Below are 25,841 nucleotides of genomic sequence, written 5' to 3' on the forward strand. Positions count from 1 at the left end.
CTGGACTTCTTGCTGCGCACCCGGCCGTGTGAATTAACAATGGGGCATGATATTAACTATAATTTAGTGTGCTTGCTCAACGGTACTTTATTAACTCTATTATTGTTTTGAGTATTGATTCACCAAAGACAAGGCTGCATCCATCTTCTAATTTGCCTGACAAATTAATTCAGCAGCCCTATTAGACTGCTGTTTACTTTACCCTGCTGATGGTGAAACATATTTGTTAAAAAATTGAACTGCCTTTCCTTGTTTACAATATTTCTGCTTTGCAGTCCACTCTGCCCACATTCCCCCAAGAGTTGGCAGCACCAGGTAAGCTTGTTGGCTGTCTAGAAACTCTGCAGGGAACCTCGGGATAATCTGAATAACAAGAGATATGTGAATTAACTTGTGAAAGTCTATTTTGATGTGCTGTTCCTGAGGTTTACTCGATACAGAAGAAGCAAATGAAATCTTGGTGAACATTTGATAGAGGCACCTCAACGTCATTGGTATGCTTCAAAACAAGGCCTCTCTGAGTCCAGGGCCCCTTCCACACAGCTGAATAAAATCCCACATTACCTGCTTTGAACTGGAATATATGGCAGTGTAGATTCAAATCAGATATTGTGGGATTTTCTGCCTTGATATTCTGGGTTATATAATAACAATAAACCTTTATTTATAACCTACCACCAATTCCCAGAGGGATTCAGGGCAGCATCAACCTACCTGCACAGAACTAAATACACACACATCATGACTTATTCACCAGTAGAAGAGATTGTTGGTTCTAGGAAAAGATAAAAGGAGATTTGAGTTTAAAAGTCAAGCCCAGTGAAAAATAGTTAAGAGAGCTGATCATGTCAAACTTTGGGACAATATAATGCAGTTGTGTGACCAGGTTGTTTCTGACAAATAGATAACCTAGGATGAATCTAGCTTGGGCTTTTCCAGGCAAGATAAAAATGTTTAATAGCAATGTTTTTGGGTTGGAAAGATTAGCCATTTACAAGAAACGTTGCCCAGGGGACGATCCACTGGATTTACTCAGTCTTCGAGGAGGCTCTTTCTGATTGAACACTAATATATAGGAAGCACTGCATGAACACCAAACACAAAGTAGCTGCACACAACAACATCCTGCGGATACTTACTGGCAGCACATGGGGTGCAGACCCACAATTAATAAGAACATCAGCCCTGGCCTTGTCTTTCTCAACTGCTGAGTACACCTGTCCTGTCTGGCACATGTCTGCCCATGCAAAGCAGGTGGACATAGCACTGAACGAAACATGTAGAATAATCACAGGATGCCTTAAACCTACACCTGTTGATAAACTCTATAAGCTAGCTGGCATTGCCCCTCCTGATGTGTGACGGGAAGTTGCTGCTAATTGTGAGAGAAATAAGGTCGAACATTGTGAAAGCCACCCACTGCATGACTATCACCCTCCTCCCAGTAGACTCAAATCAAGGAAGGGCTTCATGAGAACCACCACTCCTCTTGATGTCCCCCCAGCAACAGCAAGGGTGTCCCTCTGGGCAGCTAAACCAGGCAATCCCAACTGGATGGCCCCCCATGAGGGTCTTCCTCCAGGGGCAAATCAAGAATGGGCAATTTGGAAGTCCCTGAACAGACTCCGAAGCGGAGTGGGCAGATCTAAAGACAACTTGGCACAATGGCACTACCTGGAGGAATCCATCACCTTGTGTGACTGTGCAGCAGGACAAAAAACTCCACATATGTTTGCTTGCCCACAATGTCCTACCTCATGTACCGAGGAGGAGTTGTTTAAAGCTATGGACAATGTGGTCAATGTTGCTTGCTTTTGGTCTAAAACTATTTAGCTGCTTGTGATTCCTTTATTTCATCACTTTTAATCTTATTTATTATGCAATGCTTTTGACACGAAATAAATAAATCCAGGCAAGATTTGTTCAGAGAGAGTTTGCTTTCATTGCCTTCTGAAGCTGAAAGAGTGTGACTTGCTCAGCATCAGACAGTGGATTTCCATTGATGAGAACTCTGGTTTCCATAGTCCAATGCTCAAACTACCTAAGCACAGTGTCAAAATGGTAGCCATCCTCAAATTTTTGTAGGGTTGTCATGTAGAAGATGGACCAAGCTTGTCGACTGCTGCTTCACTGTGGATTCAAATGACATGAAGGTGATTTTCAATAGCAGGTTCTCATTTCCAGGTTTTTATAAAACAAATATGGAGGGCAATGCATTGTAGATGTTCTAGTGGTGGCTTCCCTGAAGTGGCATAGGTTGATTTTAGTAGACCATTAGGATTTATTCTAATGTAGTGTCCTATTATTTTGTGATTGTAGGTAGGAGAGGGAATGAGTTCAACATTTTTGGGCAACATTAAAGTGGATGAGGCATTGAAATATTAGTGACTAGATAAATGCAACCACTAGCAAAGGTTCCTTTTTGGACTACAGAGATCAGACTTGTTCAAGTATTATGGATATTGTCCATGTTGTGTGGGGAATTTGGGGAGTTGCAGTCCTAAAAGAAAACTTTCAAAGCCTCTGGATAAATGTGGAAATGAGACCTGTGGTAAATCATGGCAGAATGGAATGTTGTACAAGGTGCCACCTAACCAGACATGGCCTCATAGAGTTGGATAGATCAACAAAGGAGAACTACTCTTATTGCTTACTATGCAGGACTCCACAATTAAAGCATTTCAAAGAGACGGACATCCAACTTCTGTTTAAAGGCTTCCATAGAGGGATAGTCCACATCCCTCTGAGACCATCTATTCTTCTGTTGAACCATTTTTACCAACAATAAGTTGTTCCTAATGTTTCGATGAAATATGTTTTCTTGTAATATGAATACATTGCTTTGTGTTTTGGTCTCTGGAGCAGCAGAAAACAAGGTTGTTTCGCCTTTTACATGACATCCCTTCTTCAAATATTTAAAGAAGGCTATTATATCATTTATCTTGTTTTCTCTAAGTTAAATATACTCAACTCCCTAAGCTATTCCTAAACTTGGTTTACACACATTTTATCATCTGGTTGCCCTGATCTGGGCATATTCCAACTTGTCCGCATCCTTGAATTGTAGTACCCATACCCAATATTCCAAATATTGTGTGGCTAATATAGGGGTATTACTATTAGGGGTGTGCAATTTGCGTAAACCCCATGCTGTTTTCAGTATCCAGTTTTTTGACTGTCCCTAATCCAGGGTTGTTGTATGTTTTCCGGGCTGTATGGCCATGTTCCAGAAATATTCTCTCCTGATGTTTCGCCCACATCTATGACAGGCATCCTCAACCATTGACCATGTCTGGGTCATCCCCAATTTTTAGGAAATTCTTAAAGTTTCTAAAAATAAAATCTCCTTTAAAAAAACCACAAAAAAGCATCCTGTGGGAGGATCTGTTTGAGATTCAATAGTATCTCTCCCTCTCCCTCTGGCTATCACTCCCCTGAAAGCCTGGCCATTTGACCCAACAACATTCACACCATGGCCACACAAACACACACAATATTTGAGGGATGTAGGCTCAGGCTTCTTGTGTGAGAGAAGCAGCATGCACACACAGAAGCCACAAGAAAAATACGAGAGAGAGTAAAAGAGGAAAAACAAACAAGACTGGCACAGGAGTACACAAGCCAGAGGGCACACATGCACACACAAGCCAGGTAAACTAGGGCTGTTGTTGTTTATTCATTCAGTAGCTTCTGAATCTTCTGTTCAATTCAATCATTGGTGGAGTTCGGAATGCTCTTTGATTGTAGGTGAACTATAAATCCCAGCAACTACAACTTTCAAATGACAAAATCATTCCCCCCCCCCCCCCCAACCTCACCAGTATTCAAATTAGGGCATTTCAGGTATTTGAGACAAATTTGGTCCAGTGCATGAAATATGAGGGTTGAATGAAAAGTAATGCCTCCACCTTCGTAACTCCTCAACAGATGGCAGTCTTGGTCTGCAGCAGGTACTGGCTTGTTCAGTAGACTCTCCTCTACAGTTCCATTGGACGAGAAGCCTTAGCATTGAATGGTTGTGTTGTTAAAGTGCAAAGTATGGAATCCTGTGCAGATGGTCGGTCAACTGTCTACTGTTGTCTACTGAACAAGCCAGTACCTGCTGCATACCAGTACTGCCATCTGTTGAGGAGTTACGAAGGTGAAGGCATTACTTTTCATTCAACCCTTGTACATCTTGCATACCAGATATTTACATTACAATTACATTACAATAACAATAGCAAAATTAGAGTTATGAAGTAGCAACAAAAATAATTTTATGGTTGGGGGTCACCAAAACATTAGGAACTGTATTAAGGGGTCGTGGCATTAGGAAGGTTGAGAACCACTGGGACAGGACTATCTGTGGTTCAGAAGGGATTGATATTTCATATGCTCAGAGCCTGTATACCACAGTATTATAGTGAGTAAGAGAAATTGCTGCTATATCCTGAGTATTCACCTCCTGGGAACCTTTGGCTAGCCATGAAGAAAAACGAGAAGTTGGAATAGACTTTTTCTTTGACCCCACAGGGCTCTTCTTAAGAGACCTCTGTCCCCATTGTCAAAGCTCAGGCCATGGAGTCAGCTCAGACAGCCAGTAATATCAAAAATGCATCTAGATATATATTTAAACTTCTTGCCAATGTTCTATTTGTGTCACAGCAGAATCTCAGAATCGACGAAGGATTGAACAAGTGCTCAACTCTTTTTCGTCGGTTGATTGACTGACAGGTTGACGCAATGAGTTCCTGTTATTGACTGCTCGTATTCCCTAGTTGGATAATTGCATGTTTCACTGAATCCTATATAAAGGTTATCTTCTTTTGTGTTGTTCTGCTGCCATGGCTGACGTTCCACAAGGCAAGCTGCCTATAAAAAGAAGTAGGAGTAGAAGAAAAGCTTAACTTTGACCCACAAGAAACAAAGAATCTCCATTGCCTTAAGAAATCCAGGGGCAAGTGTAGAAATATGTTATATTTTCCCTGTATAATGTCCATGCAAAAGAAAACTTGATGTAGGAAAAACCATTGTCCAGAGGTTGACCATGCATTGGAAGCAGAGGTTTCCCAGTTTCCAAACTTGGGGATAAAAAGGCCACCATGAGGAGCGGGGCATTTTGGCCATTTCTACTGTGGATGGTACCAAAGTTATATCTGCTATCTGCTGTGGATGCTGATTGCTTCTTGTAGTACACACCATCCATGGCCAAAATCACTGAACTAGATGACTTTCAGAGGTTTTTTTCAACAGCTCTTTTGATTTTCTTAGCTGGGATAGGAAAGCTGTACCTCCATAGAAGAATCAAAACTTGTATTTCCATAATAATTCACATTATTGATCACAAATGGTGTCCAAGAATACTTGGAGCACCACAGATTTCCATGATCAAGGTAATGTGGAAGAAACAAATACTGAGGAAATAAATCAATCAGTGTTGGGGTTTATCTACATGGACATTGCAACCCAAGCTCACCTTGAGTTGGCTTCTATCTGTCTCCATAATGTGTGGACAGCAGAATCGGTTCCAATTTAGACTGGCCCATTGTCCACATGGGACATCCCCACTACCTCATTTTTTCTGCACTTATCAGTGCAGCAAAAAAATGATGAAGTGTCCCTCTCTCCCCAGAGTTACCTCTTCCAGCTAGCCACAGATCTCCATAAATGCTCCTGGCCATCACAGGTACTTTGTGCTGATATAATTAGAGGCACATGAATTGGCTCCGTCTTTCAGCATAAGGTGCCCACAATGGGCAGGTGCTCATATGAAACTCAGTGGTCAGCTGGGAACAGCAATGACAACATGGAAGGTGAGATAATGATCCAGTGAGTCCAATAAAGTCTCGACCCATCTGGACAATGTAGTTTTCAATTCACATCCACAGTGGGCTTGAGATGGTGTTAAATAGCCTCTCTACTGTCTGTCTGTATATGTGGTATGTCTGATAATGGCACTGAATCCTGTTCTGTCCTGTCTGTCCAAACAACACTGAATGTTTGCCATGTGTGTGTAATGTAATCCGCCCTGAGTCCCTTTGGGGAGATAGGGAAGAATATAAATAAAGTATTATTATTATTATGACACAACAAACAAGATAGACATGCTGGATTTCATATCACAAAATCACAAGTCGAACACTTCCCAAGTGTCTAGGACTGTGTGATGTATTTTCGGATGATGCGTGCAGATCCCAGTAGGGTGGCCTTTTGCAGTTGGCAGATCGTGATTTTGTCAATGTCTATTGTTTCCAAATGCCGGCTGAGATCTTTTGGCACGGCACCCAATGTGCCGATAACCACAGGGACCACCTGCACTGGTTTCTGCCAGAGTCTTTGTAGTTCAATCTTGAGGTCCTGATAGCGGCTGAGTTTCTCCTGTTGTTTTTCGTCAATGCGACTGTCACCTGGGATGGCCACATCAATGATCAAACCTTTTTCTTTTCCACAACTGTGATGTCTGGTGTGTTGTGTTCCAGAACTTTGTCATTCTGGATTTGGAAGTCCCACAGTATCTGTTGTTGTTGTTGTTGTTGTTGTCGTCGTTGTTGTCGTCGTTGTTGTACCTTCTAGCTCCAGATTTACTAGGAAGTGAAGACACAGCCTTGCTTCATCCCAACTAGTGTAAACCCACTGATCAATTGTTGCATAATAACACAATGTGTAGGTAACTCCATTTGATTTAATGACTTTATTCTAGTCAGGAGGCCTAAATACCCTAAAGACGCCAGATTCCATTTGATCTTGGAAGCTACACAACATCATTTATGGTCAGTACTTGGATGGGAGCCTGCCAATGAATCCCAAGTGTTGTAGAATACATTTCAGAAGAATGCAACAGCAAACCACCTCTGAGTATTCCTTGCCTTAAAAAACCCATGGGGTCATCATAAGTCAACAGGCTCATACACATAAACATTGTAGTCAGGACTAGCAATAGGATTTAGGTCCATGTAAAATAGTTATTCTTGTGGAAGTACACTTTTGCAATCATTAATTGGATTCATCAATTGCAGAATACAACTGCCTGTGTATGTCAACTTGCAAATGTGCATGACACCAACAGGATTCCAGGCATGGTTTAATGCAATGATTCATTTGTACTGAGTTTCGGGAGATAAGAAATGGGCACTTTCATGAAAAAGTGAAAACCCAATGAAATTATTTTCAGTTCCTAACACTTTGCTCTTCTTTCAGGTGTTAGACTTAAGCATTAATGCACACAGACCTAAATGCCTAATAAATGTATTAATAAACCAGACAAAAGGGCTGAAAATATGTATATAATATGCATGTATATATCCTAAACAAATCCTGCTGTAGGTTCAGATTTACTGCATTAGTCAGCCCTTCACATTTGCTGTTGTTAGGGGCATAAGACCCCCATGAAAGTGAAAAATCGCCAATAAAAATTTGCTATTTTTTTTACCTGAGACAACATCTGTCTAGGAATTTCTAGGTCGCTCAATGTGACCCTATGGTCAACATCTAAGGAAAACATAACATAGAATCTCATGGAAGGACCTAGAGATTCCTAGAGAGAACATCTTAATTAACTCTGTGAATAATCTTTTCTTCAACTGTCAAAACTGCAAATGTGGAGGGACATCCATAGTTATTATAGCTACAGTAGTAACCATTGCCAGTTCAATGAGCAAATAAGATTTAGCAGTTCAGTGATTCAATGGATTTACTTTAGTTGGGACCAACCAAAAGAATTCCTGTCCGCATCTGGTTTTAGTTCGGCGGTATTGTATATGTGCATTCAATCACAGAAGAAAGACTTGCCTTCCTCTATGTATTAGCCGCAGGCATATTAATGCTCTTGCACCGACTGCGGAGTCTGAACTAAACCACTCTTGTCTCCATTTATTATAGCCTTCAATATAGCGGCACTGACTTGAACCTAATTAGATCCCCCCAAAGAAAAATGGTTATAATTAGACTGGGGCAGCTTTGTAAAATGTAATGAGTGTGTTTAATTGGTTACTTCCCTCTCGTAATGATCCCAGAATTTATGAGATTTAATGTGTGAGGCATGCTCACTGCTTCTCCCACCCTACCTCCACTTCCCGATTCTCTATGTAGCAGTGAAATGCGATGAGCAGTTCGTTAGTAATATATGGTTCTATAGACGTTTATTTTTAAAATACAAGTGTTTGTCCCTGCCGTCTGTCTACGGGCCAATTTAAGGCCAACCTGCTGCCAAGGAAGCCTTATGTTCATTCAGGTTGGACGTTTCTTACAGTGTGGATTCTGCTCCTTCCAATTTGTGATCATTGCTTCTATGGAAGAGTTGTGCTACACAATGCAGGGTGACTCTTTTGGACGATGCAGAATGGATCATAGAAGCACAGAATCACAGAGTTGGAAGACAACCTAAGTCCATTCCAATCTGCCATGTGGGAAGACACATTCAAAGTCCTCTTGAAAGATGGCCATCCGCCCTCTGTTTAAAAACCTCCGGAGAAGGAGACTCCACCACACTCCCAGACTTCATATCCCACTGTCAAACAGGTCTTTCAGGAAGTTTTCCCTGATATTTAGCTGCAATCTCTTTTCCTATAGAGGCAATCCCCAACTTACAAAGAAAATAGGTTTTATAAGTTTATTCTTAAGTTGAATTTGTTGTAAGTTGCAACAGATACTTTTTAAAAATAAAACTCAGACCAATTGGTTGAGGAGAAAATGGAGGGAGCTTGTTGACAGGTTCCCTCATATTTCTTCTCAGCCAACGCTGGGGCAAGGGCAAGGGAGACTGGCGACAGGCTCCTTGATTGTGGAGGAATGCAAGAAAGCCTGTCAGCAAGCTCCCTCCCTTCCTCTGCAGCCAATGCTGGGGTGCAAGTTTGTGTAGTATCTCCTTTTTCCAACTAGATTGAAAGTTGTCCTTCATAGAGAGTGGTGCAAGGCCCAGGGGTGCGAGGGATAGTCTGAGCCAGTACTTCCGTATTACCATATTCCACACCCTGGCCTCAACTCTCAGGAAGCCAGTCTCCAGGCAAAGGATGGCATTGGAGACACACCTTGGTACCTGTAGGGCTGATCTTAAGAATTTGGATTGGACAGTCTCCAATGGGGCAAAGTCAGAAAAGGGTCCTATTTGGGCCCCATAAAAGAGTTGGGCCATTGACTTGGCTTCAAAAAGTTTGAGTGCCGCTGTTATAAACTGCCCCCCTTATATATATAAGGCATGGGCCAGGCCAGAGGCAGATGGATGGAGAGTATTTGTGTGAACTAAAAGGAGCCCCTGGTAGTGCAGTGGATTAAACTGCTGAGCTGCTAAACTTGTTGACTGAAAGGCTGCCGGTTTGAATCAGGGGAGCGGAGTGACTCCTGCTGTTAGCCCCAGCTTCTGCCAACCTAGCAGTTCGAAAACATGCAAATGTGAATAGATTAATAGGTACCACTCCAGCGGGAAGGTAACGGCATTCCATGCAGTCATGCCAATGGCCACATGACCTTGGAGGTGTCTACAGACAATGCCAGCTCTTCGGCTTAGAAATGGAGATGAGCACTGACCTCCAGGCTCAGACACAACTGGACTCAATGTCAGGGGAAAACCTTTACCTTTACCTTAATTCACACAATGCAAAAAAAAAAGGAAAAAAAAGAAAGAAAGAAAGAAAGAAAGAAAGAAAGAAAGAAAGAAAGAAAGAAAGAGCAATATAATATTTAAAATGAAGAACAATATTAATCAACATAAATCTAACAGTATTTCAGTGGAAGACCCCTTGGGCCATCCAGTCCAACCTCCTTCTGTCATGCAGGAAAAGCACCAGTAAAACACCCCAAACAGATATCCACCCAATCTTTGTAATAGTAGTAGTAGCAGTAGCAATAATAATAATAATAATAATAATAATAATAATAATAATAATAATAATAATAATAGCAGCAGCAGCAGCAACCCCAGAGGCCATCCAGTCCAAACGCCTTTTGCCATGCAGGAAAAACACAAAGCACCCTGAGTGGTGGGAGAGAAATAGGATTTTGGAAGCAAAAAAAAGTGTATATGTGTGTGTGGGGGGGGGGGTGGGGGTGTGTGTGTTTCTGGATAGCTAGAAGAAGACCAACCAATCCAATAAGCTTTTATTGGCATATATAGCAAGATAGTGTAAAAGGCAATGTACATTATGCAACAGAAGAATGGGCAGTGAGGTAGGTGGGGGAGAAACAGTCTTTGACTCTAGAAAATGCTGCTGCTGCTTCTAGCAGCTCAAAACTTTAATTTCCCTGCATTTCTCAGAGGGAGGAAAAAGGAGGAGGCGGGAGTGAGCATGGCACTGTGGAGCCGCTCTCTATCACTTGTGGAAGCCCAAGGGGTCTGTGGAGCACAGTTTGAGAGTCACTGCTCTAGACACTCCAAGGTACTATCTACCTCAGGACACTTGTGTGAAAAGAAACCAATATGGACATGATGGATAAGGATAACAGGTCAGGATGGGAATGGTTGGGTTGCATTTTATATGCTTGCTGCTGGTGCAAAACTGCCTGTTTTACTGAACGATTTCTTCTGATATTAATTCTCAGTTGTTTTGTGTATCTCCCCAAACTCCATGTAAAAGCACGACACATCCATTTCATAGTTGCTTCCTCTTTTGCTTCAAGGCAAAAATCTCCCTCCTCGTCCTTCTGCCCTGGCTTCACAAAGCGTTAAATCCAATTTTCTCTCTGAACACCTCTGACAACACTAGCTCTACCACCTCCCTGAGGAAATTACTCCATGGCCCCGCTGACCTTGCTGTTAACTGTACTTTTCTGGTATCAAGGTGGAATTTTCTATTTTCTCAGTGCTGTGTGCATTTTCCCCCAGTCTTTGGCCCTCCACTCTCAAATCACCCAGTTTGGTTCCTTCCCATTAGGACAACGGATAATGGCACAAGGCACAATTGACACGCAAAAGGTAGAAGGATATAGGCATTTGATGTATTTCATCAAACCTCTATATATCTATAGAGAAAAAGGTGGGATAGACCAGGAAAAGAACATAGGGACATACTGTATATACTCAAGTATAAGCCTAATTTTTCAGCCCTTTTTTAAGACTGAAAAAGCCCCCTCGGCTTATACTCAGGTGAGGGTCCTGGTTGGCTTATATTTGGGTCAGCTTATACTTGAGAATATATTGTACATTTATTGTTTTTCTCTATTATTATTGGTATTATTACATTTATTATTTTTCTCTATTATTGTTGCTACTATTACATTTATTTTACTCTATTTTATTATTATTAATAATACATTTATTATTTCACTCTGATCCTATTATTATTATTGCATTTATTATTTTACTCTATTATTACATGTATTATTTTACTCTATTATTATTAAAAGGATACATAAGCACATTTACATTGAAGAAGATGAGAATAATGATCAGAGTTGGACAGTCTTATCTTAAATTTGAGCTTTATATAAATATTCAAAAGTATTTAACCTACGGATGCCTCACTCCCTAGGGGAGTGGCGGCATATAAGTTTAAATAATAAATAAATAAATGTAATTTTATTGGTATCTTATTTTTATTTCTGAAATTTACCACCCTCGGCTTATACTGGAGTCAATGTTTTCCCAGTTTTTTTGTGGTAAAATTAGGTGACTCGGCTTATATTCAGGTCGGCTTATACTCAAGTATATACGGTAATTACTTTTTTTGATCCAATGTCAGACCCTTGGTTCACCCAAAATGCTATTGTTTACACTACAGAGTGTAGACAACAGCATGTCAAAAACATGTCCAGAGAAGGATGGACAAAATGGTCAAAAGTCTAGAAGCCAAGCTCTGAGAGAAGCCGCTTTTGGAGCAGGGATTTTTAACTTGTGCAAGAGAAAGTTAAGAGAGGATGTGAGTGCCATATTTAATTATTTGAAAAGATATCATATTGAGGAGGGGGCAAATTTGTTTTCTGTTGCTCCAGAGAATAGGATATGGAAGAATGGATTAACACTACAGAGAAAGAAAATCCACCACCAAAATAAGAACTTCCTGACAGCAAGAGCTGAGCAACACTGGAATATACTGCCTTGAAGTGTCATGGAAAGCTGTGTGACCTGCTTCAGGGAGAGAAAACACACACCTGCCTGCAGCACCTCTCCTCTAAATTAGAAACAGCTTTAACAAAGCATTAAACCCAGTTGCTGACTCCCAGGCTTCCAGGAAGAATGCTTTCTTAACCCAAATGCTGACACCCAGACTCCCTTGAAGGAAAAAAAGGCTCCTAGAAACAGAAAAGGGAGTCTTGTAAGTTCCCCATGGCCTCTAATGGTCAGATCTAGCTGCAACTTTTGGCTACAGACTCAAAATGGCTATCTGGCTACCCACTAGTTTTCAGGAGGCATGCGAAAACAGATACAGGGATCTACCAGTATCCAGCCAGCAGAAATTGATTGAAGTTCAGCCAAAATGCACAAGCCTACTGCACACATCATTTTAGATCAGAGGAAGAGCTTGCAAAACCAAATTCAAGATACCACTGACTTCCAACCACTTCCTGTTTTGAAATAAGATACATCCTAGCAACAACACACTACAGAAGCATGAGTTCTGCCGTGTTTATTTGATGCTTGTCATGTTTCCGGTCTCCCAGCACACACATATTTCTTCATTTGTTATGTGTCCTTGCTTGTCATAGTTATGCATATGTATCCTGGATAATGGGTCTTGTCATGCTTTGAACATGCTACTGTTTATTTGCATTATTGGGGGGCCCTGTTAGAGAACATTCTCTTTAACTGAGACATGTTTATTTATTATGCAACTACAACCAGGATTAGTATCACCAACCCAGTTTCAAGGTCTTTAATGTGAGAGAAAGAGTGATGGGGGTATTAGAAAATGTTTTGACTTAGGAGCCAATGAGGAAAAGCCTGCGTAAGAGGGACTGGTAGTGTATATTGATGAATGAAGTGGAGATTTGAATTGCTTTACTTGTCAATGCATTGTGCAGTTACTTATTTGTCAGAATTGACAACATCATGGTATAGTTCACAACTCCATTACACTATGCAACACATTTTTGTTCCTGGGTTATACATTTCCTAATTGGTTCCATCATAAAAACATTGAAAAGGTTTAGGTAAAGGTTTTCCCCTGATGATAAGTCCAGTTGTGTCTGACTCTGAGGGTTGGTGCTCATCTCCATTTCTAAGCCGAAGAGCCGGTGTTGTCCGTAGACCCCTCCAAGGTCATGTGGCCGGCATGACTGCATGGAGCGCCGTTACCTTCCCGCCGGAGCGGTACCTATTGATCTACTCACATTGGCATGTTTTTGAACTGCTAGGTTGGCAGGAGCTGGAGCTAACAGCGGCCGCTCACGCTGTTCCCGGGGATTGAACCTAGGACCTTTCGGTCTCCAGCTCAGTGCTTTAATGCACTTCACCACCGGGGTTTAAGGTTTAAGGTTTATTAAACTGCAAAAACTTTGTTTGTCACCCAACCCGCAAAATAAAGATACCACACAACAACTATTGATTGGACTATGGAAAACTTTTATTAAATGCTACCTAAGTAAACTTTGTAACTGTAGTTCTAGGGGTGGCATGAACTTGATGTGGATAAAGCCGAGGTAGTGGCCCTGCCCGCCCTACTCCTCGGCTAATTTGGGCAAAACATTTGAGTCCCCTGTTGAAGTAACATGGGCTACTGCTCAGGAAAACGTGATGGAGAATTCTGCCCCAAGGATTTATTGAGGCCAGACTCTTCACGTTCCTATGTCATTTCCATTTGTCCTCACCTTGGTTATTTGAACCACAAGTGAGGGTTTCTGTTCCTGGCCTACACCCAAACGGGGGTGCCTTGGGTGTACACCAAAATATAAAATCCCTTGCTGTTTGTCATTATATCCTATTTAAAACCACATTGTTCCAATTTGCCCTCTATGAACAGTATAGGGTAGGCGAAAAAACAACAACAACCCTAGAACATAAGGGGGAAAATATTCCTACCCGACCCACAAAGGTGACCAATTAATTATACTGTTAATGGGTGGGAAGGTGGGTCAGCTTGAAGATCTGGACTGATCTTGAGGGGGCGGATTGCTACCCATGTAGCTCCACCCCCAGAAAGTAGTTCCAGCCGGAACTACTTTCTTTGGTCTCCTTTTCGGTGGATGAGGCAAAGCACCCCCAACATCCAGCTGTGTGAGGGGAGGGAAGTCAATTTTGTGGGACATCCTGCCGTACATTTTTGTTACAGTTTTTAAATGAAAATCTCAGAGTCTCAACCAATTCAACATAGTTTTTGGCAGCCGCTAAAACGGCATTTCTGGAATATAACAACTAATTTCAAAGTACATACCACACACTTAAACAGGAATAACAATTTCAAACCAGGAACAGATTTTTTTCAGTGTTATTTTCCATAAAAAAAATAACCTTTTCTCTCGAGTTAGCTTGCACTTGACTGCACAGCAGCGCTAAGACACAGGTAGAGATGCATCATCAAAGTGTGAAGCATAAATCTCTTCTATATGACTCTCGTGTTAAATGGCAGCATGTCACATCTGTTCTTGATATATAACCAAATTAGTCAGCCTCAGTCTGAATATTATACTTTTAGTGATGCATCCAGTAATTGCAATCTTAAGAGCAGCTAATATCTATTCATCTTCCATAGAGATGGGAAAGCATCTTAAAAGGGCATGTGGCCCTTTTGTTTTCATTAGGATACCGTCAACTGTGCTGACTAGGCATGTGCAAGCCATGAAAAAAAAATGGTTCAATACTCGCTTTGAAAGTAGGGGGTGCTGGCACTTCATTTCTAAAGTCATTTCTGCATTTTGAAGCAAAAAATTCTTTCTGAAACTTCCGAATCTTCGTATGTACCTCGGTAATGGAGGATGCGCATGCGCATGAAGGAAAACATTATCGTCAATGGGGAAAATGGAGGGGCTTCTCTCTCCCTCATTTTTTGAGCTATCCTGAAATGAATAGTTACATAGAGGTTTGATGAAATTTGCTACAGTGGTAGAACACATTTACCACTGTTAGCTCACCAAATCTAAGAATGTTTGACTTATTTTGGTATTTTGATTGCGGAATATCAAGATTGTATGTCTATATATATGTGTGTGTGTGTGTGTGTGTGTGTGTGTGTATCCCACAATAAAAAATGCAACCCCCCCCCCAAAAAAAACCCAGAAATGCTGAGCTAAGACTTTTATCTGGGACCATTCTGGGTGGGAAAACAGAGAGACTTGTCTTACCAGGGCCAACAAACCAACAGTCCTTTCTATACCAAAACTGACTACAATCCATGGAAGAATACAAGGACTTTTGTAGGGATGCATTGTACAAGTTTGTGTTTTCGTCATCATTTCAGTGTTGCTAAAAGGCGGAGAGCAGGCCTTTGTCCATAACTCTCCAAAGGTCACTTTTTTTCAAACATCACATATGTTCTCTGGTTAAGTATTTCATTACAGAGCAGATAAAAGCTCCAGCTGTCTCCAATGGTTAGCATTACCATGTTTTATTTATTAATCCTTGCTGCTTTATTCATGGGAAAGGACACCTGGATGTCCTTCTCCTCACCTCCAAGTGAGAGCATTTTGGGGCAGCAGGCTGCATTGATGGAAGAGGGAAAAGTACAAAGAGGAGAAACACACAGGAATTGAGAAGTCAATTCATGGCTTAATTTGCATCCTAATAGTGAGTGGTGATAATCTAAGTTGAACTTATGCTACTGTAACCCACCTTTTTGATCATTGTGGAGGTCATCATTCCTTATTGACTATAAACAACCAAAGGTCCCCCCCCAACTCAAACTATTAAGCAATGCTGTCCCTCCTCAACTCATAGACCAGTGATGGCCAACCTATGACACGCATGTCAGCACTGACACGCCTAGCCATTTTTGCTGACACGCTGCTACATGCAGATTGATTGGATGACTATGTCTTTTGTGGCCAAATTTGGTGTGATTAGGTCCAGTGGTTTTGTTGTTTACTCCATGGGAATTATGCACATTACATATATTATATATATTTACATATATTATTACATATATATTATTACATATATTATATATATTATATATATTATTATATATTCTATTATTCTATTATTATTGTAGTATATTATCACATTATTACCATTATATTATTATTATATTATTCATTGCTCATGACTACATTGAAACTAGAATAGAGAGAAATCAGCATGGAAACTGCAAGAGGTTCCATAGATTGTTGTACATGGAAATAATGGTAGTAAATAGTTTTTGATTTATTTAATACAGTTATATATTACAATTATATATTTTTGTTATTTAAACTATACATATTGCGAAATTATGGTTTTTTTTTCTCGAAGTGACACACCACCCAAGTCATGCTAGGTTTTTTTTGGTGAATTTTGACATACCAAGTGCAAAAGATTGCCCATCATTGTCATAGACCTTTTTATGTCGTTGGAGGGAGGGATTAATGAAGGTGCATTTTAGGACCCATCTATACTAGCATATAATGCAGTTTGGACTGTGGTCAGTATAGACTCACCTAATGCAAATTGAACTGCACTGAACTGGATTGTATGAGTCTACACAGTGATATAATCCAGTTCAATGCAGCTTGTCTATATTCCGAAGCCGCATTCTATGGCAGTGTGGATGGGGCCCAAGTAAGACCTAGATAAGATCCTGAAGCATAAAGACGTATCACTGAACACTAAACTTAAGATGCTCAATGCTATTGTGTTTTCATTTCTATGTATGGACAACAAAAATGCAAAAGGGAAGAAAATCAACTCACTTAAGATGTGAAGCTGGAGAAAAGTTCTAAGGATGCTATGAATAGCTAAAATTGCAAATCCATGTTTGCAAACTTGGGTTGAATAGATTGGTTTCACACTGGATAAAAATATCCAACCATTTCTGTAGGCAGATTTATACAGTCTAAATCTTTCTAGAAATAGGGATAGTTTGATTAAATATGTTACCAACATTAATCAAACTTTTGGTTTTGTTTTGAGTTTTCTAAGCAGAAATTTGAAATTCAGTTTGGTTTATGGTTTTAGGAGGAATGTGATCATAATCTATAGCTATGTGAAACACCTCCTGAATAATTCTGTGAACGTCAGCAATATTGCCCTACAAATTGTTCAGATATTTTTCTTAACAATACACCAAACATTACAAGTGAATGTTGGAACATAATTCCGTGGACAGAAATTCTCTTCCTAATAATCCATAACCACACCGGAGGTTTCCAGAAGTAGTTGATTATTTACTGTAACCTTTGTAAATCCCTCAGTCGTCTAGAAATGAAAATCAGAAATGGTTCACAAGATTTCAGAGTTGAGTTTTCAGGGGCCTCATTCTTTTTTTTCCTCCTGGCAATTTTCCCAACCTCTTTTTAAAAGATTTCCTGAGCTGAGGAGGTGGAGGCATTACTTTTCATTCAACCCATGTACTTTACTTTTTACCTTTTTACAACAATAGTGACTGAGAACCCATGTCAGGGTTGCAGAATGTAAACATGCAGAGTTTAGACATTAATTCTGGTAAGCATTCCTTCTGCTTGATGACAACATGGCAGCATAGAATAAATATGCCGAAGGTGTGCCTGATGCATAACCAATGATACATTTTTCCTAGATTGTAGAATAACCTAAAATCATAGAATCATAGAGTTGGAAGAGACCTCATGGGCCATCCAGTCCAACCCAATTCTGCCAAGAAGCAGGAAAATCACATTCAAAGCACCTGTTGGAAGAAATTCGACAGCTAAAAGAGTCGTCAAAATTTAAAACACAATTAAAGACCTATTTCTTCCACAGATCTGTCCAGTCAATTTTAAACTATGAATTTTAATGTGTACATTACATTATTATTGGTGTTTCAATCTTTGTTCTATGTTTTAATATATCTAATTTATGGTCCTTTTGTTTTTCTATCTACTTTAAAGATGTTTGTACTCTGTCTAGAGCCATAAGAGGATAGGGATAATTGTTGTTGTTGATACATAGGAAGTTATTCCCAACACACAGCCAAGCACAATGTATATTTATGTCACTTCACTTTCTTGAAGTAAACACTCCACAAAACTGTTTGGTTGCTGCCATCGGGGAACTTGAGCACATGCAAGCTACCAAATGGAATCTGTCCTTTGTTTTGCAGGAAAGCAAACAGAATCTGTATATTTTGCACAAAATATGTTTTGTGCAAAAAGCAAAGCAATTTGAAATAATCAAAGGTTTGGAGACAACACCTCCCACGACCACCATTAATGTTTTATTATGAGATGGGAGTCCCAAAACTGCAAAATCATCATAATTATCCTCATCATCATCTTAGCGTGGTTGGCAATTTTTCTCCCATTGAAGTGCCTCACCCTTTCTTGTTCAAGATGAGAAAGTCTGTGAGCATTCTTTGCATTGCTACACAAATTTCCCCAGCCTTATCGCAACTCATTCATTTCTCTTGCAGTTCTCCGGTTGTTTTGTTCCAAATCCACCTTGCCTTTCACTTTATCAAAAAGCTAGCGGCGTCTTTCCTTCTCAGTGGATTCTGCTTTCAAATACGAACGTCTCAGAGGCTCAATCTCCTTTTCTTTTCCCAACACACGTTCGTACAATTGTACTGGCAGGCACTTGAGAGATAATTCAGAAATTATTGGAAATGCAGCTTTTTAACTCACCAGGTGCATTGAAGCCAGTTGGTGAGGAGCCAGCAAGGAAAAACATGTGTGCAGTGTAACAAGCAAAACAAAAGCAAAAAAACCTCCACCATCTGCAAAATACTATCCTCTGGAATTGTTTGGAACAGAGAAGAGCCTTCTGAATCAATTAAAAATCACACCTCTTGCAGTCAAAATAAATTTAGGTTTAATTAGGCATGCAAATTGTGTTGCACTGTGAAATGCTGAAGCAGAGGCTTCTACCCCATGGTTTTTATTGCTTTTACTCTTTATATAAGTGTGGCATTCGAGAAACTCATTTTCTGCTAACTTCCATAGGAAACAAGTAGCATAGCCATAGTTATGGGATGCTTCTACATGAAAGGTGATAGGAGTCAAAGTGTAATCTTTGAACCACACTTAGCCTTCGATCATGTTTAGACTCTCTAATAATACATATGAGGACCTTTATTAGCACTTTACAATTCTGAGGTCGAAAACTACTGTTTTATTTACAGCAATTGCTGTATGTTATTATGTCTACTGTCTACCGGGGGGCTGTGAATTTATGATGTTGTGTTGACTGTTTATTGTCTATGCTTTGTTTTGCACTTCTTGTATTTTGTATGTTATACCTTGAGTGTTCTGTGAGCTGCCCCGAGTCCCACTGGGAGATGGTGGCAGGAGATAAATAAAGTATTATTATTATTATTGACACAAAGACACAGTATGACACAGCTGAATTTTGTATCACAAAATCACAAATCGAACACTTCTCAAGCGTTTAAAACTGTGTAATGTATTTTCAGATGATGAGTGCAGATTCCAATAAGGTGGCCTTTTGCAGTTGACAGATTGTAATTTTGTCAATGTTTATTGTTTCCAAATGCCAGCTGAGATCTTTTGATTGTTGTTGTTGTTGTTATAATTATTATTTTATGACACAGCAAACAAGATAGATATGCTGGATTTCGTATCACAAAATCACAAGTCGAACACTTCCCAAGTGTCTAGGACTGTGTGATGTATTTTCGGATGATGCGTGCAGATCCCAGTAGGGTGGCCTTTTGCAGTTGGCAGATCATGATTTTGTCAATGTCTATTGTTTTCAAATGCCAGCTGAAATATTTTGGCACGGCACCCAGTGTGCCCATCACCACCAGGACCACCTGTACTAGTTTCTGCCAGAGTCTTTGAAGTTCAATCTTGAGGTCCTGATAGCGGCTGAGTTTTTCCTGTTGTTTTTCATCAATGCGACTGTCACCTGGGATGGCAACATCAATTATCCAAACCTTGTTCTTTTCCACAACTGTGATGTCTGGTGTGTTGTGTTCCAGAACTTTGTCAGTCTGGATTCGGAAATCCCACAGTATCTTTGTGTGCTCATTTTCCAAGACTTTTGCAAGTTTGTGATTTCACCAGTTCTTTACTGCTGGGAGGTGGTACTTGAGGCATAAGTTCGAATGAATCATTTGGGCCACATAGTTGTGCCTCTGTTTGTAGTCTGTCTATGCAATTTTCTTACAGCAGCTGAGGAGATGATCAATGGTTTCGTCAGTTTCCTTGCACAGTCTGCATTTTGGGTCATCAGCTGATTTTTCGATCTTGGCCTGAAATGCCTTTGTCCTGATGTCTTGCTCCTGGGCTGCAAGGATCAGGCCTTCTGTCTCCTTCTTCAGGGTCCCATTTGTGAGCCAGAGCCAGGTCTTCTCCTTGACAGCTTTTCCTTCAATTTTGTCAAGGAACTTTCCATGCAATGTTTTGTTGTGCCAGCTGTCAGCTCTAGTTTGTAGTGTGGTTTTCTTTTACTGATTTTTTGATGATGATGATGATGATGATTATTATTATTATTATTATTATTGGGCAAATGTGTTGCTGATTGCCTTCAAGTCACCTTCAATTTATCGTGATCCTATGAATGAGAGACTTCCAAATCACACTATGGTAAATATCATTCTGTTTCTCTGTCTATATGTGGTTGTCTATATATGTCGTTTGTCCAATGGCATTGAATGTTTCCCATTAGATGTGCATTGTGATCCGTCCTGTGTCCCCTTCAGGGTGAGAAAGGAGGAATATAAATACTGCAAATAAATAAATAAATAAATATCTCAGATCACATCTTGCAGTTTCAGAGCCATTGCATCTCTGATTTGGGGTCTTGAAGAAAGTGGTTACATTGTGCACATGATTGTCCACCCATCAGTGAAATAACGAGACCAGACAACTGTTTTGGGATGAATATGGGCAACCTTTATTAAATTGTTACCTATTTAAACTTTCTTCATGAACTGGTGGACACCAAAAATGTTCACTCCACCCCCTGAATCGGGGATGGGTAAATAGCTCCCCCCTTCTAGGCATGGTTGGAAGGGGAAACCTAATTACATGGGAAATCCTGGAACTGGTTTGAAGCCCAAATGGTGATTACATAAACCGCAGAGCATCAATGTGCATTAAGAGCTTTCTTTCATATATTTTTGTGGGAATTTGTTGTCTGGCCATCACAGTTTGAAGCTGCCTCTGAACTACATTAAATAGTTGGTGACAATGGGATCAGAGTCTAACTAAAATGTGGTCGCCATCTTTTCCTACTCTCCTCCATATTATCAAGCATTATAATCTTTTCTAGTGAATAATCTATCCTCATGACATGGCCAAAGTACTACTGGGTCAGTATATCATCCTCCTTGTCAGTTTACTTCCGCATTTTTCTTTTCTTTAAAGCTATCATCTTTAGGCTTCTTGTCTGCTTCCAAAATGTAACCTCAATCCATGTCATGTGTTGATCTTCAGATATTGGGATTCCACAGGGATAGTGCTGCAGTCTTGTTTAAGATCAACCACTGTTTGTTGATATGCATCTACTCCAACATTCAAAGATTTACATGGATTTACTAGACTCAGATTCCTATCGGTGCTGGACCTTCATCAAAATGAGTGATTGCCCTTTTTCATACAATCTGAAGGCTGTGATAGGACTTAGGATGTGTATATGTTGTGTCTAGGCCGAGGAACCAGACCTGCTAAGGATGAAGTAGTTGAGGCCAGGTGATACCATCACCTTTCTAGAGATGTTTCCTTGCAGTAATTCAGTGCTCACAAAAAACACTTTTTGACTTCTGCCAAAGTTGGCAACATTAACAATTGCTAGGATTGCTGGCCTAAGTTTCCAGGGATTTGGAACTTCGGGGAAACCCAGAGGTGTCACATCTCACTCTTTGCGTTATGGATTGCATTTTACCAGAGCCTCCTGGCTTCATCTCTGCTATGCTGCAGCACCACCAATGTGAATGGTAAGATAGCAATATTGCAGCTAACAGCTTTGCAAGGTGAAGGCAAGGTGGATGTTAGTACATGCCTGTAAAGCTGCTGATTCTAACAGTTTTCATCCTGAGCAATTCATGGCTCAGGTAAAGACTCGAATCCCTTTCAAACTACCCACCCCTTCCTGAAAGCCTGCTTACATAGGGAGAATCAACCTTGACAGCTAAGTGAGCCCATTAATATGTGGGCAGCCTGCTTCGGCACACACCTATCATCCAATCTAGGCGATATTTTCTCTCCTTTCCCCATGCGGGTGACATACAGTTCACGTTCATCTAGTGGAGCTCCCACATTAACTCTGCTCCAGCAGCAAGCAGCATTAATCTGCTGTCAATTTGAGTGCAGAGGAAGAACCTGATACTTTAATCAATACTTGTCCTGTTCAAATATTAATGCTTATAAATGGCCTTTTAGATGGTTTAAGAATAAGATCCAGTGATGTTCTGTCAGCAGTGTCAATGCAAGGCCAAGGGCATTCCATATAACATCTCACACGAATTCTGTCTGTAGTCTTTTTCCTCTCCATTTTTCTTATGGAAAAGCAGATACAGTTCTTTGTATTCTGGACATCAAATAAAGGTGATAATTGTTTATATCTTTTTCAAATGAACCAATCCACTATTGACTAGGATTTAAGGCATTTGCAAAGTGGGAACTGAATTACTCTATTGCAGCAAATACAGTACTTAAGCTTCCCTGGCTTTGATTTCGCTTCATTAGACAGAATGTCCAACTTGGGGTGACAAGCCTAGAGACAGATACAAGTACCCACACAAACATATATACTTGTTCCTGTTGAACTGCAACTCCCATTGACCTAACTAGAACAAACAATGATGAAACATGATTGGAGTTGTAGAGCAATGATATTTAGAGAGCTAGAGGATGCCTTTCCCCAGTAGAGAGAGAAGAAAGGTAGTGAGATCAGGGAGAAGTAAAAAGAGGAAGATGTTATGTGAAAGCTTAGACATCTGTCCTCCATGGATTGAATCATGACATTTGTTTATTTATGTCATTTACAGGGATATCACTTTTGCTTACCCAGCAACACAGCTGTAGCACAAACTATTCATATTCATTCATTCATTCATTCATTCATGCATTCATTCAATTATAGCTCAATGCATCCCTTATGAAACTTCATAAGATGCACTTCAACTTTCCATTTCCAAGCTGAAGCAAACTGGTGAGCTCTCAAAACTTAATCAGAACTAAGTTTTATCCTCAAGAGACAACATGACAGTCATCTTTAAATATCGGGATTTCACAGAGAAATGGATTGATCTTATTTTCTACTGCTGGGTTCAAATTGCAAGTAAAGAGGTTCCACGTAAACATTAGGAATAATTCCTGTTGGCAAGAGCTAACTGATAATGGAATAAATTGCCTTGAAGGTGGTGGATACTTTTAATGCTTACAAATAGCATTTTAGATGGTTCAAGAATGCTATGGTTTTGTAAGGTATTGCAAGTGAACCAAGATTAGAATAAACAATGCCACACAATTTGCATCTCAGCCACAAAGATAAAAGCAGGATACGTGCAACTCTATTAGGAGGAGGGTTTGTCAATTGTCCAAATTCAGACATCAGATGACCTTCTTGATACTTGATGGAACTGACCACCTAGCACATCTGCTTTGGGCCTCTGCGGTGACATAAAGGAGATTTTTGTCACAGAAAATTAATAGAAAGCATTGTGTGTTGTCCCTATAAACTGGAAGCAGCATGAAAGAGAAAGGCTCTTTCCTCTGAGCTGGACATGGCTTCCCTCCTCACATCTCAAGGTTCCTTATGGAGAGCTTGACTATCCATGTCAGGACCAATTTGTCCCTTAGACCTGGGGCTTCCTTATGCCCAAACTGCCTAAAAGGTGTGGCAAAAATAAAGTTTAGACATGACACCATGCAATCCAGGAATCAAGGGCAGAAAGTTAGGATGACATTTAATGAAGAACTGGCCTCTGTAGAAGTGAGCAGCTGCATTTCTAACCAGGAAGAGGACTGGAGTGATGTCTACCCATGGATTTCTTCCAGGGCCTTTCCCAAGCCCACATGATGTTCCTGATTGACCAGATCTGCACTTGCCCAAGTCTGCAACATTTTGCAAAAGCTTCCTGCAAGAAGATTGGCAGCCTTGGTATCACTTCGAGAAGCCCACCATCACCATCAGAAAGCTTTCTCCCTGTTAAGTCAGGGAAGTCCCATTTTAGTACCAATATTATGATGGGATCAGTCTTTGATGGTGATGTTTAAAAACTATTGACTTGATGCAAATAAAATGTGACTCAACTTGCCTTCTCTATTAAGGGGTAATGAAGGCTTAGAGGCTCTATTTTCTTCTTGATGGGGTTTCCTTGATGGGGTTTGGAAAATCCATCTTGCATATAAGACCACATAAAATTCATAGAGTCACGATAAGCCAACTGGCAACATTAAGGCATATATACTCACATTTTTCCACTGGAAAATTAATAACGGAGAAAATCCTTTCTACCCCTAATCTCTCCTCCTTTGCTGTCACTTCGTTTATCATTTCCTTCTCTGCTGTCATAGTTCACCAACCAAGAGGATCCTGGCCATAAGCTCAAGAGAAGTCGGCCTCTCCTCCCTTTGTAGATTTTCAAAGCACAAACGGCATGCATTTCGTTTCAAATCAAGGGAGGAACACGCTCCCTTTCGGGGCTCAGAGTTAATCCATTATACACCAAGCATATGGTTTCCCATATGACTCAGCAGCTGGGGCTTCACGGTGGAATCCACTACTGGAGCGAACACATGTGCCAGGGTGACAGCTTCATTTGCTGAACCCTCCCTCCACTCTGTTTTGCTAAATAAGAATCAGTTTTCAGTGCGGGAGGCTTACTAGTAATGTGCCAAAGGAAGGCTGAATTGGAGGAAAGCTGAGCTTTCCTTGTACGGATATGGGCAGGCAGCAAAACTGGGATGATGCTTGGAAAGAATAGGAGAGCTGACACCACTGATTATTTTTCTCTAAAAAAAATCAGGTATTGGGGCAGCTTCTATGGCATATACTATCATCTGCAGAAATCCCAAGGGCACAGTTATGGAAGAGCAAAATGAGAACATTGCCTTCCAAATAATATTTCTGCTTTCCAATGAAGTTTTCATTCAATCTGCATGTTTCTAGCATTGCATTAATGTCAAATTTCAGGGTTTTTTATTGTGTCAGAAGCAACTTGAGGACATACTGCAGGTCGCTTCTCATCTGAGAGAATTGGCTATCTACAGAGACGTTGCCCAGGCGATGCCTGGATGTGTTACTGGGAGGCTTCTCTCATATCCCCGCAAGCTAGAGCTGACAGATGGAAGCTCACCCCATCTCGCGGATTCAAACTGGCAACCTTCAGGTCAGCAACCCAATCTTGAGGTCAAGGGTTTAACTTATTGCATTTAGAAACTCAGTTTAGGTATTCAAATGAAATGGGAAAGATAACGATACCAAGGGAATGGGAGCACAACATATGTAGAAGTTTTGTTATTTCCAACACTTAATTGATAAGAAAAGGAAAGCCTTCCAAATATGGCAAAGAACATCAACTGTTCTCTGAGGAACAGATCTATGATAGTGCAAAATCTGAGATCTAAAGAAGGACTAGAAAACTTAAGCCCCACATTTAAATTGTGCATTTTGGCGCTGTCTGGATGTGCCCAAATTTTTCACTTGTAGCAATAGAAGGGAAACGTTCCCAGCTGTGAGCAGATTATTTCTCCAATGTCTGGCTTCCAGGCGGGTCCTCAAAGCCAAGACTCTAAGAAAGAGTTAGCTTGGATAGTCACCTGTGCCATGAGACAGTCCCAACTACCTTTTCCAGAATGACTTGGCTTTGAGAAACAGAAAAACAAAAACAGAAACTGTACTGAAGCACCACTACATTTTTGCCTGGCTTCCCTCCACA

This window comes from Anolis carolinensis, chromosome 4 (genome assembly GCF_035594765.1).
Source record: "Anolis carolinensis isolate JA03-04 chromosome 4, rAnoCar3.1.pri, whole genome shotgun sequence".
NCBI classification, from domain to species: Eukaryota; Metazoa; Chordata; class Lepidosauria; order Squamata; family Dactyloidae; genus Anolis; species Anolis carolinensis.